Below are 14,976 nucleotides of genomic sequence, written 5' to 3'. Positions count from 1 at the left end.
ATTATATGAATAGACCCAATCCAACACAACAAAGACTATATCATACTCTTTCTGAAAAGGAAGAGGAACAAGATGTAGTTGAAGAAGGTAACGCGGAATCATCAAATGAACAAAACTCTGAGGATTTTTTTGGAGTCTGGCCAATAAAAATCTATACCGACCACGAACCTTTAACATGTTCATTAAGTAATCTCAACTACAACGCTAAGTAGTGGAGTCACCAATAAAAATATTTAGAAATCACATAATTCTACGACAGGGGGTGAGTTTTGAGTGTAGTGAAGTGACACATGAAGCCTACAAGAGATTTTTTATAACATTACCTACAATAAATAGTGCATCCCTAATTGATGTGCTAAAAAGAATTTTAAATCCTAATGTAATAAACGGTATTAAAATCCCGGAATCTTCGATTCCCTCATTATAGGATGTATATACTAATCATTTTTATAGATACAGGATCCGTATAACACAACGAATGGTTGAGGATGTTACGTTAACCGATAGAATTTTCAACATCATAGAACAGGAACATAAACGTGCTCATCGCAACGCACGTGAGAACAGGGAGCAAATTCTTGAGAAATTTTATTTTCCCGCTATGTCAAGGCAAATTCGAGAATACATTCAACAATGTGAAACGTGTAAAGTTAGCAAGTATGACAGACATCCTTCAAAACCACATATGCAACCCACTCCAATCCCGAATTATCCCTGCGAAATCCTTCACATTGATATTTTTGATATAGAAAAACAGAAATTTCTAAGTTGTATAGACAAATTTACTAAATTTGCAAAATTATTTCCAATTAAAAATAGGTCATCTCCACATCTAAAAATGATGTTAACTATTGCTCTCCATTATTTTACGGTTCCGCGTGCTTTAGTTATGGACAACGAGCGTGGTTTTTTGACCCCCCTTGTTATAAACTACATTCGGTCCTTAGGTATTGAAATATATCAAACGCCGACGCAACGTAGTGAGGTAAACGGACAGGTTGAGAGGCTGCATTCCACTTTGATTGAAATTTATCGTTGTCTTTGTAAAGAGCTCCCTAGACTGACCCCTGAGGAACGCGTCGCTATAACCGTGGATAGGTATAACAACACCATACATTCAGTTACGAAGCGAAAACCTGCTGATATTTTCCTTAATAGAACTGCCAGAATAAATTATCAAGAGTTGTCAAACTTTAGGGAACGCACATACGACGATATTAAGGCTCTTCTACTACATGAACAAGAAACTAGAAATGCAAGAAACAACAAAACTCGCTCGCCCCCACATGATTTCACTATTGGTGACGAAATGTTTATATCAAACAAACAAATTAAAAGCAAAGAAAAACCAATATACAAAAAAGAAATTGTTTCTCAAGATAGAAACGTTACTGTAATTACACAGAGTGGAAAGAAATTCCACAAATCTGACATAAAAAATGTTTAATAATAAAAAGCGATTATTGGTCAAGAGGTAAGATGGCTCATGCATAGATATCTGGTCCCGGGCGGTCTGGGTGCAAATTGTTCAATATTTGTATTCGATACATCACACTGGTTCAATTCCAGTTTTCTCGGTGGTCCGAGGGATGGTCTTCGAAGTGGTTCAACTCCACCAAGAATCTATGGCTTTAATTGACGGTGAAGGTGTTCATGCCATGAGTAGGCTGTAGCAATGGCTAAAGGCTATGGCTAAAAGGGATTAACATGACCCTTCCTATGTCATCTGAGTTCACACCTGCATTCCGAAAATAATCGCCAATTAACACCCTCCTGGTGTATAAATATTACAAAAAAATTAAGAATGAAAATGAATATTATCACAAAAATATAAACCCAAACAGGGTTCACAATCACCAAAATAAGGGTCACAAACAAAAGAAAAAATTAAGAATGAAAATGAATATTACTCACAAAAATATAAACCCAAACAGGGTTCACAATTAAAAAAATTACCAAAAATAAGGGTCACAAACAAAAGAAAAAAATAAGAATGAAAATGAATATTACCCACAAAAATATAAACCCAAACAGGGTTCACAATCACAAAACTACCCAAGATAAGGGTCACAAATATTACAAATCAAAAAAAAAAAAAAAAAATGGTACCATAAACGGTACAAAACCCTATCCTGATACCCACAATGGTATCCAAAAACAAAAAAAGAAAGAAATAAAAAAATAAAAAAAAAACAATAAAAACAAAATCGAAAACTAATAAAAATCACTACTAACAAAACATAAAACATCCCACTTCCCTGTTATTCGATTGATCCAAAGAAACGTATTCCGTCTTCCCGAACTCCACTCATTCCTTACTACTAATCAATTGCTACTAACCGCTAGAATATAGACATTTTTATATTAAAGAATCTTTCAATCATTTTCAAAATTTTGTATGATCAGAAAAAACGTGAAAATTTCGGCTTATTATTTTTTGACTTATTATTCTCTGCTTTAATTTTGCTAAGAAAATTACATTTAAAATTATTTTCAAAATTTTATAAAGTAAAAATGTAAAAATTTTGGCATTAAAAAATAGTCATGTATGGTATAATGTTTTTAGAAAATTATATAGGTATCTTTTAGTAAACAATTTGAATACTACAAAACTACTTAATGATTTCTAATATTTTTTCAAAATTTTATAGAATATAATATTGTTAAAATTGTTTTCGGCCAATAATATTGAATCTTAAAAGCTTTATATAATGACTTCTTGATTATTTTATTAAATTAACATGTTACTTTAAAATAACTCGTTAGATTTAAGTCAATAGTTTGTAATTATCCCTTAGGATAACATTCAAGCTAAGTCCTCACAAGAAATACAGCACAAGGTGACGATACTAAAGGAAGATATAGGTGAATTAGTCCGAGCTTGCCAAATGGCCAAGGCCAAATAACATCATCGAAGTCATCGAATACAGCGAGCCTTCTACTAATGGCACCCACCTACTCTACATACTATCAATGCCGAAGGTAGCGCAAACCAAGTTTAATCACCTAATTGTTCGAGCAGTTTTAAAGGATTGTACGAGCAGTTTCAAAAATCGAATTACATAAAGATGACACAATGATTTTGGATAACTTTAACAGTAGCATGTGGTCCAACGGAACTTCCCATCATCTCGATGGATCCTTTCTTCTACAAATGGAAAATGAATCATTAAGAATCAACAACAAAATCTATTGGAGTTTGACCAGTTCTGGAGGTCAAGTTCTCCCACCAGTACTGACCACTATCACAAATAAGAGTCTATCCGTTAACCTGAATCTCGTACATGAAATGGCTTCGACAAATATACAACTTTTGGCCTATTTAAAGGAGAAAACTACGTGGTTCATGATGTCAGGATCATTGGGTCTATTCGTACTAATGGTGCTTATTTGGATAACCTGGAGAAAGTTAACAACGAAGAAAAACCTACCCAAACTGAACCTGCCAATAATACAACAAAACGCCTCCTTACATCCTGATCTGCGGGACGCAGATTTTTAGAGGGGGAAGAGTTAACACACCTCAATACCTCCAAACCACTGTGCTGCGACGTCTCATACGTACACGTGCCGCTAAGTCAGCACTTTCGATTCACTTGCGAAACGGAAATATGATATGTTCCCACAGTCATCGAACTCGTGCACTAGGCCTACCGTCAGCATAATGCACCTGTGGGAAATATTAAAATAAGCATAATTTGGACGTCGCTGCCAACAACGTGAGGTTTGGAGTTAAGAACTATGAAGGCGAGAAACCAGTTGGAGTTCGGGAGTAAAACGAGACGCGTTAATTTTCTCTTATCTAAAATCATCATTAATAAAGGAATTAAAATTAATAATTTTTGCATTTTAATTTTTGTATCAACTGTTGTTGATAAGTTGATTTTTTTTATTAAACCCAGGACACTAGTCCTTAACTTATATATATATATATTGGAAACCCTGTATATTCGTCAAAGGAATGTTTGTCCTTTTTGACTCCGGTCGCATGTCACATAGAATCACTTAATACCCTGTGACACAGTAAGGTATTCAAATTTAATACCGATCGAAGTCAGTGTCCGTTGTATAATCCATGAGTTTGGGCGATCATATCTAACACGTGTAGTCGTAAAAGTCATAATTTTGTGTTCTGTTATCAGCATATGGTGCAGATTTATTGGCATACGCTGCAAACATTGGCGATATATTCAAACGACACGTGTTTCATTTTTTTTATCTAGAACGCAAGATAACACCAATGACCGTTATCGCTATCATTTTGAAGTGCATAATCGATGTGGTTGTTGTGTCAGTCACCGACGTAGTCAGAAGATTAATTTTTTTTTTAATTTTTATACAGATATTGGATCTTTCCTATCATTATATCATTAAGAAAAAAATACGTACGTTTTTGCAAAATTACTAATTTCGTTAGTGCAACTGCAATTGAATTTCGAAATATGTTTGAGTACTCGACTTTGTTGGCCACAAAATGGTCAACATTTTAATGAAAATTAATTTTAGTAGTGTTGGCGGGTTATTTGGGATACCATTTGTATTTTGTTTTTGCAAAATAGTCAGGCTTAATCCCAAAAAAAAAAAAAAAAATAAATAAATTAATTTTATAATATAATGCGAACTGACTATCCGATTTCAACTAAACTCTGCAAAACCTAATATATTATCGAAATCTGTATATTGTTGGAAGATGGGACTCATTAGTCCACTCCTTCTACTATCTCCCCTACAAAGGGTCAATATTTTCAAAACTTGTAAATCTCATATGAAGCGAACGCAATAGCCAATTTCATCCAAACATGTCCATCAGTCTGTTGTTATCACTCTAGCATCTGCAGAAACTGATCTAGCTGTCCAAAAATTTGCACAGAAATGCCAGAGCTATATCAATCGACGTTTAGGCATATCCCCCATATAACGGTACATCCACATTTTCTCTATTTTGAACACGTTTTGAATTGGCTGTTATTTGATATTTTGGGTTCTCATTATCAATATTCAATCACTTTTCAGTGTAGCCCCCAAAAAACGATACAATAAAACTTTTCAGTATGTTGGAAATTATGGACAAGTCTTTTAACCAATTTTGCTGTAATTTTTTCTGGGATTTAAATGGGCGGAGAATCTCCCTACCAAAAATGGCCAATATTGGTCCACTTTTTACGGTAGCTCTCATGTAACCGCACCTCGTATTTTGAGTATTGTTAAAACATGTTTTAACCGAATCGGCTGTACTTTGATATTTAGGATTTACCAAATTTAGAATGAAGACAAATGTCGATCTTTGACATATTTGAATTTAATTCGCATATGCAAGTTTCGCATCAGGGCGGAATAAATACAAGTTATCAACATACGACATTTGTAAAGCCACATAGCCTAATATGCCTGATGAGTCGCTTAACCAACGGCGAAACGCGTCGCATAATGGTGGGTACGTAGGTTCTTCTCCTGGCTTTCCTTTTCATTGCAAAACTTAAATCATCAAGTTCGACTCGAAAGAGTATAAATAACTACTTAAAATTACTTTCAAATGATCACTGCCCTTACAAGGCAAAATTCAAATAACAAAAATTTATTTACCAAAAATTATTAACATTGGTCCTCGTTTCAGTGCGGTCCCTATATTACGGTCATCCTCCAATTTACACTATGTAAATTTTTTAACACGTTAATAAAGTCAAATTTGAAAATAAGTGTATGCATAGTAAAACGATATTATGATGTGATTTTTTAATCCTGATCGTGCAAATTCTATAACGTTTAAAAATTAAATCACTCAATTTTTATTTATTCATCACATTTATTAATTTTATAGAAAATTTAATTTTATAGAAAATAGCATGAAAACGGAATAGCTCTCAATTTGTGAACGAATTACCGTTATAAATCCTTAAAAGTCGTAGAACTATTCAATAGCTAACGATGATGTAGTATAATGCGAGAAAAAATATTTTTTGGTTCTCAGTCTCTCTGTACAAAGAATAAGCATGAGTGATGAAGGTCGGTCAGCAGTTAGCAGGTCAAATGAACCCAGAATTTTGTGTGATTACAAAATTTTGTATTTTATGGCGTATATCTTTACTCCAGAGAAGTTGATAGTATATCCAAGATGAGTGGTTGACCTTAAATTTAAATCGGTGAAGTTGAGATGATATTTAGGGGGTGCAATGAACCGAAAACTTTTTATTGTAAGATTTCCTAGTCGCTGTAGAGGCCATTAATAGAGATCATTATGTTAAACCCCGTGACATCAGAACTAAGACGGGAGACAGATCGGTATACTTAAATAAATAGGGAATGCATATTTAAAAAAAAAAATATTTTGCATCTTAGTACAAATTACCTAACATCTGAAATATTTCTATTTCCCATGAAATATTTCTACTTTTCGCTGAAGAAGTTATACTTGTATATGTTTAATTGTCATTCAGACCGAATGGCGATAACCACTACAGCCCATACACGTGTCCGATGTTCGATTCAATGATTGCAAGATCACACGCTCCAACTTTTATATACAGGCCTATCAGGACAAATACCTACGGTGAAAATTTTGACATTTCGAAAGGCATTATATTTTGTGTACGGGTGTGTGTGTGCATGTGTACGCGTGTTTTCCTCAACCTTCTTTAATTCATCGCAATACCCCTTTGCCAAATGATTTCGAAGTTGTTAACATCCACGTATCCGGTTATTTGTCTTTGACTTTCTCGACGGAGACCGATATGAAAATGCAGAGGTGTTCATTGGTGATAACTTCTTAATTCTTTGTTTATCTATTAATGATAGCAAGCAACTTTGTATAAATACCCCAGCATTTTTGGAAAGTGTATTCAGAACTCATTTGCTACTTCTTAAAAATACTAACAACAGCAACACTTTCCCTCAAAATGAAAAGTATTTTGAGTATTTTATTGTTATCCTCGATTGCTCTGTGCAGCGTTAACGGTAAGTGCAGATGTTAGCTATAACATTTAACTAAGTGCTACTAACAGACTTGTGCCTTCTGTCATATGTGTCTCTTAGCCGATCCATGGACCTACCCTTTGGAGAACCTCTGGCCCACTACTTATTCCAAGTGTGGAGGACTTTACCAATCGCCGATTGATGTAGTTGTTGATGAGGTATGTGCATGACTCCTTCAAGACAAATGTCCTTAGATATGTATATGAATATGTTTTTTTTTTTTTTTTATTATTTGCAGGTGATCACAGTTGTATTTGACGCATTGGTGTTTGAAAATACCGCACTACTATATCTAATAGAACTCCACAATAATGGCCGTTATGTAACTGGCCATTTGGTGGGACCACTGTCTAGGCCCGCAGTCCGCATTGGAAGTGGCCCACGATATAAATTCGACCATTTCCGCTTCCATTGGCGTTTTAATGGCGCTCCATCATCGGAGAACTTCATTAATGGCCACCACTATGATGGTGAATTCCATTATGTGTTCATCAACGAAAACTATTTGGACTTCGATGAGGCCAGCAATCACCCTGATGGGCTGTTAATTATTAGTGTTTTATGTATTATAGACGACTCCATCGATGCATCGTTATTGACGTCACTCCTGTCGGCAGTCGAAGCAATTGTGGGCTTTGACACTTATGCATATGCTGTTGATGTTCCACTCTTGGATTTCATTGTGGATCTATTGTCACCCGATTCTAGCCATGCGTACTTTAAATATAGGGGTTCCTTGACAACACCACCATGCTCGGATTCCGATATTATTCTTTTGAAAAATCCAAAACATATTAGTAGATTGGAGTATGATTTATTCCTACCTTTGCAGGATGAAAATCACCTACCGATTTATACAAATGTACGTCCGTTAAAACCAAAAAACGGACGCGTAATAAACGCAGGTCTCTAAAAGGTTGTGCTGTGAGTGATTAAATCACATTTTTTTTAATTTTTCTTTGAATTTTTTTCTTTCTTTATATATACAACAATTCAAATGTAATCGTTATTATATCCGATATTTACTTCAATAAACTGTTATTTTCTTTTTCAAAAACTAACTTTCGTTCATTACTCCTCAGCTCTGTCTCTGGTATACTAAAAAGTCAATGCACACGGGCCTAGTTTCTAATCGAAGCTATGTAATATCGTATTGTGAATTCTCATAATGCACCAGTAAGGAGAGGGCCAATGTGGAATGGGGGCTGAATATAAAATATCGACACAACATACACGAGGTATTCTATGAGTGAAAGAAATATGGACACCTGCCATTCTATAGAATGGCAGGAAATAAAGAGTTAATCATTTCGTGGTTTCAAAGGTGTAGGACTAGAACCCGACATCTGCCAAACTAGATTTCTTTAAATTGAACATCTGACATTAGCGAAAATGTATTGCTCATCTCACAACGCATAGAAATGATCAAAACCTTCTACAAAACTTTGTGATTCTGCTACAGCCACTTATTGTCCGTTAGGAGGAGATTATGGTCTACATAATCGTCCAACTACGCAAGAACTTGACAAAATTGTGAAGCAATCTGAAAATGTTGGCGCACAATTTTCAAAAACTATTTTTATATAATCGACTCTTAAGTTTCGGAAAAAATCGTATTTATAAATTTTAGATACGTACTTGTTATTGAGTATCTTCAAATGTCCAATAATTGTCACTTTCATTATAATCAGCAGTTCCATCTGTGTAATTTATCTTCATTTAATTTTAACATTTTGACGCATGTCATTGTTAAAAACATTTTTCAAATATAAATTATATCAACAATAATAAGAAATTTTGCCGTGGACCCAGAGTCCCCATTCGTTTTGATATTAAAAACATGTGAACAACAATTTTGGCAGCCTACACCAATTGTTTTGGCCGGTTTGCCCAATATTTGGGTAAATAGTCGGGTATTTAACCAAGTATTTACTCACGTGTTTAAAGTATTATAAAACTGTCCATCTGGAATCGATTTAATAACAGAAGCCCGGAGATAGTGTAGGTGTAAGATTTTGTATAACCGATTCAATATAGTCAATACCCAAATAAATACACACAAATGTGTATTTGCCCAAATTACGCATCTCTATTAATGGCCCTTGAAACATCCGACGTCTGTTAGGATGTATCTGTTTAATATACACATAGCGGTGAAGTGTATCATATAGACGTCCCCGTCCGACTTTACTCGAATTTTCTCGGATGCCTTTTTTACTCGATGTGGGGTAGAAAACTTTATTTCAGCTCCTGCTGTGGTTACCGGTATCGTTATTAAGATTTGTAACGGTATATTTATATTTGGAAATAGATTTTCGTCACGCGGTGACCCACACATTCACATCAGTTTCTACTTCCTGCTTACAATTTCGAAAATCTTTTTTTTATAAAATTATATAATGTTTTAACTATTTTTTTCATTTTCAAGAAATCTGCTTGCCATATTTACAATTTGTTTGGCGAAATATGGGACAAATAATGTAGTTCTATAAACATATTCGTAGTTTGAACTCATTACACTTGAACTGTACCTTTGGAATTTTACAACCTAAAACAGAAGTATCATTCCATATGTTAATATTCATCGTGGAAATACATTATATGTGTACACGTGTTGACATGCGATTATCATTATAGCTGTATGCAATAAAAATGGTTTGATCTAACATCCATTACCATCCATTAGAAATAAATCCGAATTATATCTTACAATTTCCCTACTTCTTCTAACAACGATTCTATTATCACTTCTATAGGCTCGTTAAATATTTATACGCATTTATGCCTCTCAACCCATCGCACTTCACCACATAAATGTAGTCCTTTGAAAGATTTATTCACTTCTCGAGACATTCTACAAAAAGGAGCAGACCCTTTTGGAGATTTTCGAAAGAATGAGCAAATTTTCAAAATTGTAGAAAATATACATGGAATTTGACACATCTTGGAAGCTGCAATTAAACTTATATTTAAAATGTGAGGGGAGCAATGAATGTATACTGCAGTAGGGAATTCCATTTTAATTGTCTGACATGTAAGGCGTCATATCCTTAACTTCTCAAAATTGTTGGATCCAAGCCCAACCTGATTATTGTGTTTATTATTACGGTTTTTTAGATACCTTGTCGAAAAATCTAATACATATTGACAGCTGCTCCTTTCTTTCAATATATCGGAAGCTTGCTTCACCATAATATGTTTTGAAACATCTTCCATTCTTTCGGCTTCGGACAAATCCAGTCCCTTGGGGGTATTTGCAGCTTCATCATTTAACTGATCAACATGATCAACTCTACCAACTTTAACAAACACCAATGTAACGCCCAAAAGTCATCAATTTCAAGGTCAACACTAAAAGATATTACTCCGATGAAAACTAAATACGCCGGCATTGCAGTGCTGAGCCCGAGAATCGGGGCAGTCGTCTGTTGATGAGAATCGGGGCAGTCATCTATTGATGATTGCTGAGTCTTGTGGGGTTGCAGAACGAGCCCTTGGCTGTGGAAGCAGTTAGTGTAGTTTACTGCCTAATCAAGTGGGATTGAAAAACGAGCCATCGGTTACAAGTGGCAATAGTCGAGACGTAGTCGCTGTCTGACCAGTGTGTAGTAATCGCTGTTTGACCGAGTGAGGTTGAACATAACTGTTGTCTTGTAGATTTTGGGTTGAAAAGCGAGCGAGCCCCCCCCCCGACAAAAACAGATATAAGTAACGTCACTGTCAACGGGCTGCACTGCGCCTGCTTCCGCCAAACTTCGCGTACTGTCATAGGGCTGCACTGTGCCTGCTACCGCCAAACTTCGCGTATTGCTACTAGGGTTTGGGGACGGGACTACCCGGGACAGGAATTCCTGGGTTTTTTGACGTCGATATTCTAGCGATTTCCTGATACTATTTCCCGGAAAAAGGGGAAAAATATTTCTAAATATATATATATATATAATTAAAAATTTCAATACTAAAAGTATAACCAGAATGGATCCGCTGATTTATCCGTCGTATTCATTGCCACCGATAATACAACAACTACAACGGGACAATATTTTAACATGGAAGATACTCATTTTAAAACTGATTTATATAAGAAGTAGGTTCGAAATTCGGAAAATTGTTGAAGAAAAACGGCATGAATTATGTTTTGAAACCCACATTGTAGCAACTATTTCAGGTGGGGCGAACTTCATGAGAAAATTTATTCTGAATGTCCTATAGAAGTGTTATTTTACTGGAATAACGCCATACATTAAATTATTGTTGATGTTGTCTTGAAAACATTGTGAGAACAACATACGTCCATCATCTATTCAATTTCACAGATATCACAAAATGAAAGAAGTGACCGACGTGACTTAAAATTTATATCTCAACTAATGTGTTTTTAAGAAACCCAGATAGTAAAAGTGTGTGCAGAAGATATTTAGGTTTTCAATGAAGTGGAATCTGCTCATCGAGTAGTGATGAAGATACTCCAAAGGTATAACGGTTTTGAACTTAAATTAAAATGGTTGCAAAGTCAAACGCTTTAAGATCAAAACCTTCTCACAGTATTTTTTTTTTTTTTTTTTTGTTTAAGAAATCAGCTTTATTTAAATTAGAAAAAGTCCACAAAATGTGAGAGAATGTTTCCAATTGCTGGACATATCAAGCAAGCTGTTGAATGCACAAACTAAAAAGTGTTCATATGTATGTTAATGTGCACAAATAGTTCGTGATAAAATATTTTACAAGAAACATACTAAAATACTTCTATTTAAAATGAATTTCGAATTTTTTTATTTTTAAGTGTCATTGTACAATCACGTAGAACGTCAATTTCTTATAATTCTAATTATTTAATTTAAAAATATGTCACTTACAAAGGTTGTGAAAAGTCCTGGGAGTTCCCGGGAACACGGGAATGAAAATTTTAAATTCCCGATTTCCCGGGAATGAAAAAAGTCTGAAATACCCGGGCTGCAGTGAGCTTTGTTGCCGCCAACCTCCGAGAGTCGCCACTATCATCGGGCTGCACTGTGCTTGTTGCCGAAATCTTAATTGAACCTCAGACGCCGTTCATATTCTTCGTATTCTCACCTGTCAAAACTTCTTCTACTATCGAACATCAAAACTTCGTCCGGTTCACTACTCCTCCTCAGAGCCATATAGTGGGATTAGGAACAATAAATGTTAAGTTTAGTGTTTTATAGTGTTACGTTGAGGAAATAAAATCCGATTATAACGTTTTTAAAATATTTACAGTGCGTTTTTCTCTCTCTTTTTAAAATCCCAAAAACAAAAATAAATTCTTGTGACGACCCTGGCCCTCGCTGAACCATAGCATTCCGTGTCAATCAGCTATATCTAAATCTGAAACGATTTCAACAAAACTAGGCGCACAATTGGCTATACTGATATCAGTACGTTTTGCAAACTGCTGGGCCAATCGCCCAAATGTTGGCTCTTTGATGTACAATTTACATGAAATCGGACGAAAAATATATGGGACCTACACTGGTGGCCAAAACTGAAGAAACTAAAATTGCAAGGTTAATAAATGCCGCATAACTTTATCAAAAATAAAGATATCGTGTTGGTTTTTTCAGTTTGAAATCGGATACTTTATTCACTTATAAAAATCAAAAGCATTAATGCATCATTATGAAATAAATAATAATTTATGGATAAGTGAGTTTTCACAACTTTTGCTTGGACAAAACTGAAGCAACTCTAATGTACAAACAGATAACATGTGTCTTGTTTGCAAGTGTGTCTTACTGCCTTATAGCGGACACATTTTCAGATATCGAAGTTTTAAGTCAGATTTTTCATACAAATCTTTACTCTTAGCGAATTACGGATATAGCGAACTTTTTTCAGAACATACTATTTATATGGTACCAACTCTCACTTTTCATTTATTTTATATAACGAAGGTGTTATTACAAAAAACTTAACGATACTTAATACACACAAGTGTTAATTTATACCCTATCCTGGTGACCTTTACAAAAAACTTCAGGTTCCTGAAAGAAAGATAGAAAAAAGCTTAAGTATAGTAAAAAAAGACACAAACACACAGATATAACGAACTTCTTGTATAACGAACTAGTTTGCTTGGTCCCTACTAGTTCGCTATAACCGTATTTTACTACATATATATATATACATATTGTGGCTAGAAACTAATGCAGTACACATATCATTATCACAGAAAATTACTTCGCAGAAATAGTCCATTAATAAATCAGAGATTTCTCGAATTATAAGCTGATTTTATGCATCTATATCAGTAGTGACAGTTCAGCACCGAGGAAGGCTGCAAAAGAACATAAGATGAAGAACATGAACATGGTTATATTAGAAGATATACAACAATGCCTTTCTTACAAATTGGAAGCAGTCCCTCTTCATACCAAGCTGAAATCAGATGAGGTCGAAATAAATCAGCTGCGGTTCCGCCATTGGCTTTTAGAACATCCCCGGTAAATCATATTCTCCTGCTGCTTTGTTCAATTATTTTATTACCTCTTTCATTTCATTCAAGCCATTGTTCGTTATTTTCAGTGGTGTTTCTGATGTTACTGATTTCTTCGAAATGTTCTCTCCATTTCTGAGTTTGTCATCATTGTTTCTTAGTAGCCTACCATTACTATCTTCAATTGCTTGGCCCCTGGTGCACCGTCTACTTGTGAGGTTATCTATTGTTCGTTTTTGCCAGATTTTCTAGGAACTTGCTTTTATCATTCCTTGCTGCTTTCTTCACTTATTTTAATAGTAGTTAATACTACCTCTTTCAGAAATTCGGTTCCAAGTGTCGTCTGATGGTGATATGTCAATGTGATGTCTTCCCATGTATGATGTGGGTTTCTTAGTAACTTTTCGCGTATAACCGTAACTATGGCGATTATTGCAGTGTTGCTTTGGAGGCGTGCGTAGGTGTGCCTGGTATTTCTTCTTGGATATTTCAGTTTTATCTTGAGTTCGCCTATGATGAGCTCGTTTTCACTGCCAATGTCAGCTACTCTTTTATTTCTGACATGTGACTGGGAGCTTTCATCTGTACTATGGTGACATGTCTTACATTTCACACGGCCAACGACTTCATAGAGTTTTCGACCGACATTCTGATCCCAACATAGTTGTAATTTTCTGTTGGATGTTCATCGCTTTTATTCTATCTAATTTCGCTTATACCTGTGCGAGCCTCGATGTTTCATAAAGGTTTTGTACATCCCATTGCGCAATGCGCCCCTATTTCGTGTGCCAAGGGTCATTACCATAAGACCCTCTTGTTGTTAATTTTGCTTTGCTTCTGATTCGTTGGTCGTTTCTGTATTCCACCTAAGCAGATAATTGTGCACTGTAACCTGTCTTAGGCGATGGGGCTGCCATTTGTCATTGTCTAAACACAACGACTCATTAAGGGGACCCCCACATTCTCGGGGTCAAAATTTTTGTTGACTTAATTCCAATCTACACTAATTCAAGAATGTCCCTGCAAAATTTCAAGTGAAAATCTCAAGAACTCTTGAAGATATAGCCAATTTATTGTGTCAGCATCAAGTGACGGCTGAAGGGCTTCTCAAACTTTAAACACGTTTTTCTCTAAACATTTTTTTGCGAATGGCGGGCACGATAACTCAAAAACTAATAACCCAATCGATTTCAAATTTTTACACGTTTCTCTGTGAGTGTATAGCTATCGTATGAACTAGGATAAAGCCAATCGGTGAAAATCTTCCTTATTTTTTACCTAGGTTTTTGGTAAAAAATGGGCGATTTTCCAAAAATATTTTTTCAAAGGTCTGCCATTTTGTTAATTATAGAGCGAAGTCAATAATCCTAGTTCATACGAGAGCCAGACATGTACTCTTTCTAACACCGTTGGAATTTTCGGATTCCGATGTTCCAGTGAGGAGTTATCATGCCCGCCATCAAAAATAAGGACTTTTCTTTGATCACAAAAAACAACAACAAAACAACAACAAACATTTTTTGTAAATTATTTTTCTTTCTTTTTAAATCTTC

The sequence above is a fragment of the Musca vetustissima genome, unplaced genomic scaffold (genome assembly GCF_032173495.1).
Source record: "Musca vetustissima isolate MV318-11 ecotype Yass unplaced genomic scaffold, APGP_CSIRO_Mvet_v1 utg103688, whole genome shotgun sequence".
Classification (NCBI taxonomy): Eukaryota; Metazoa; Arthropoda; class Insecta; order Diptera; family Muscidae; genus Musca; species Musca vetustissima.
This window is presented reverse-complemented; position numbering follows the sequence as displayed.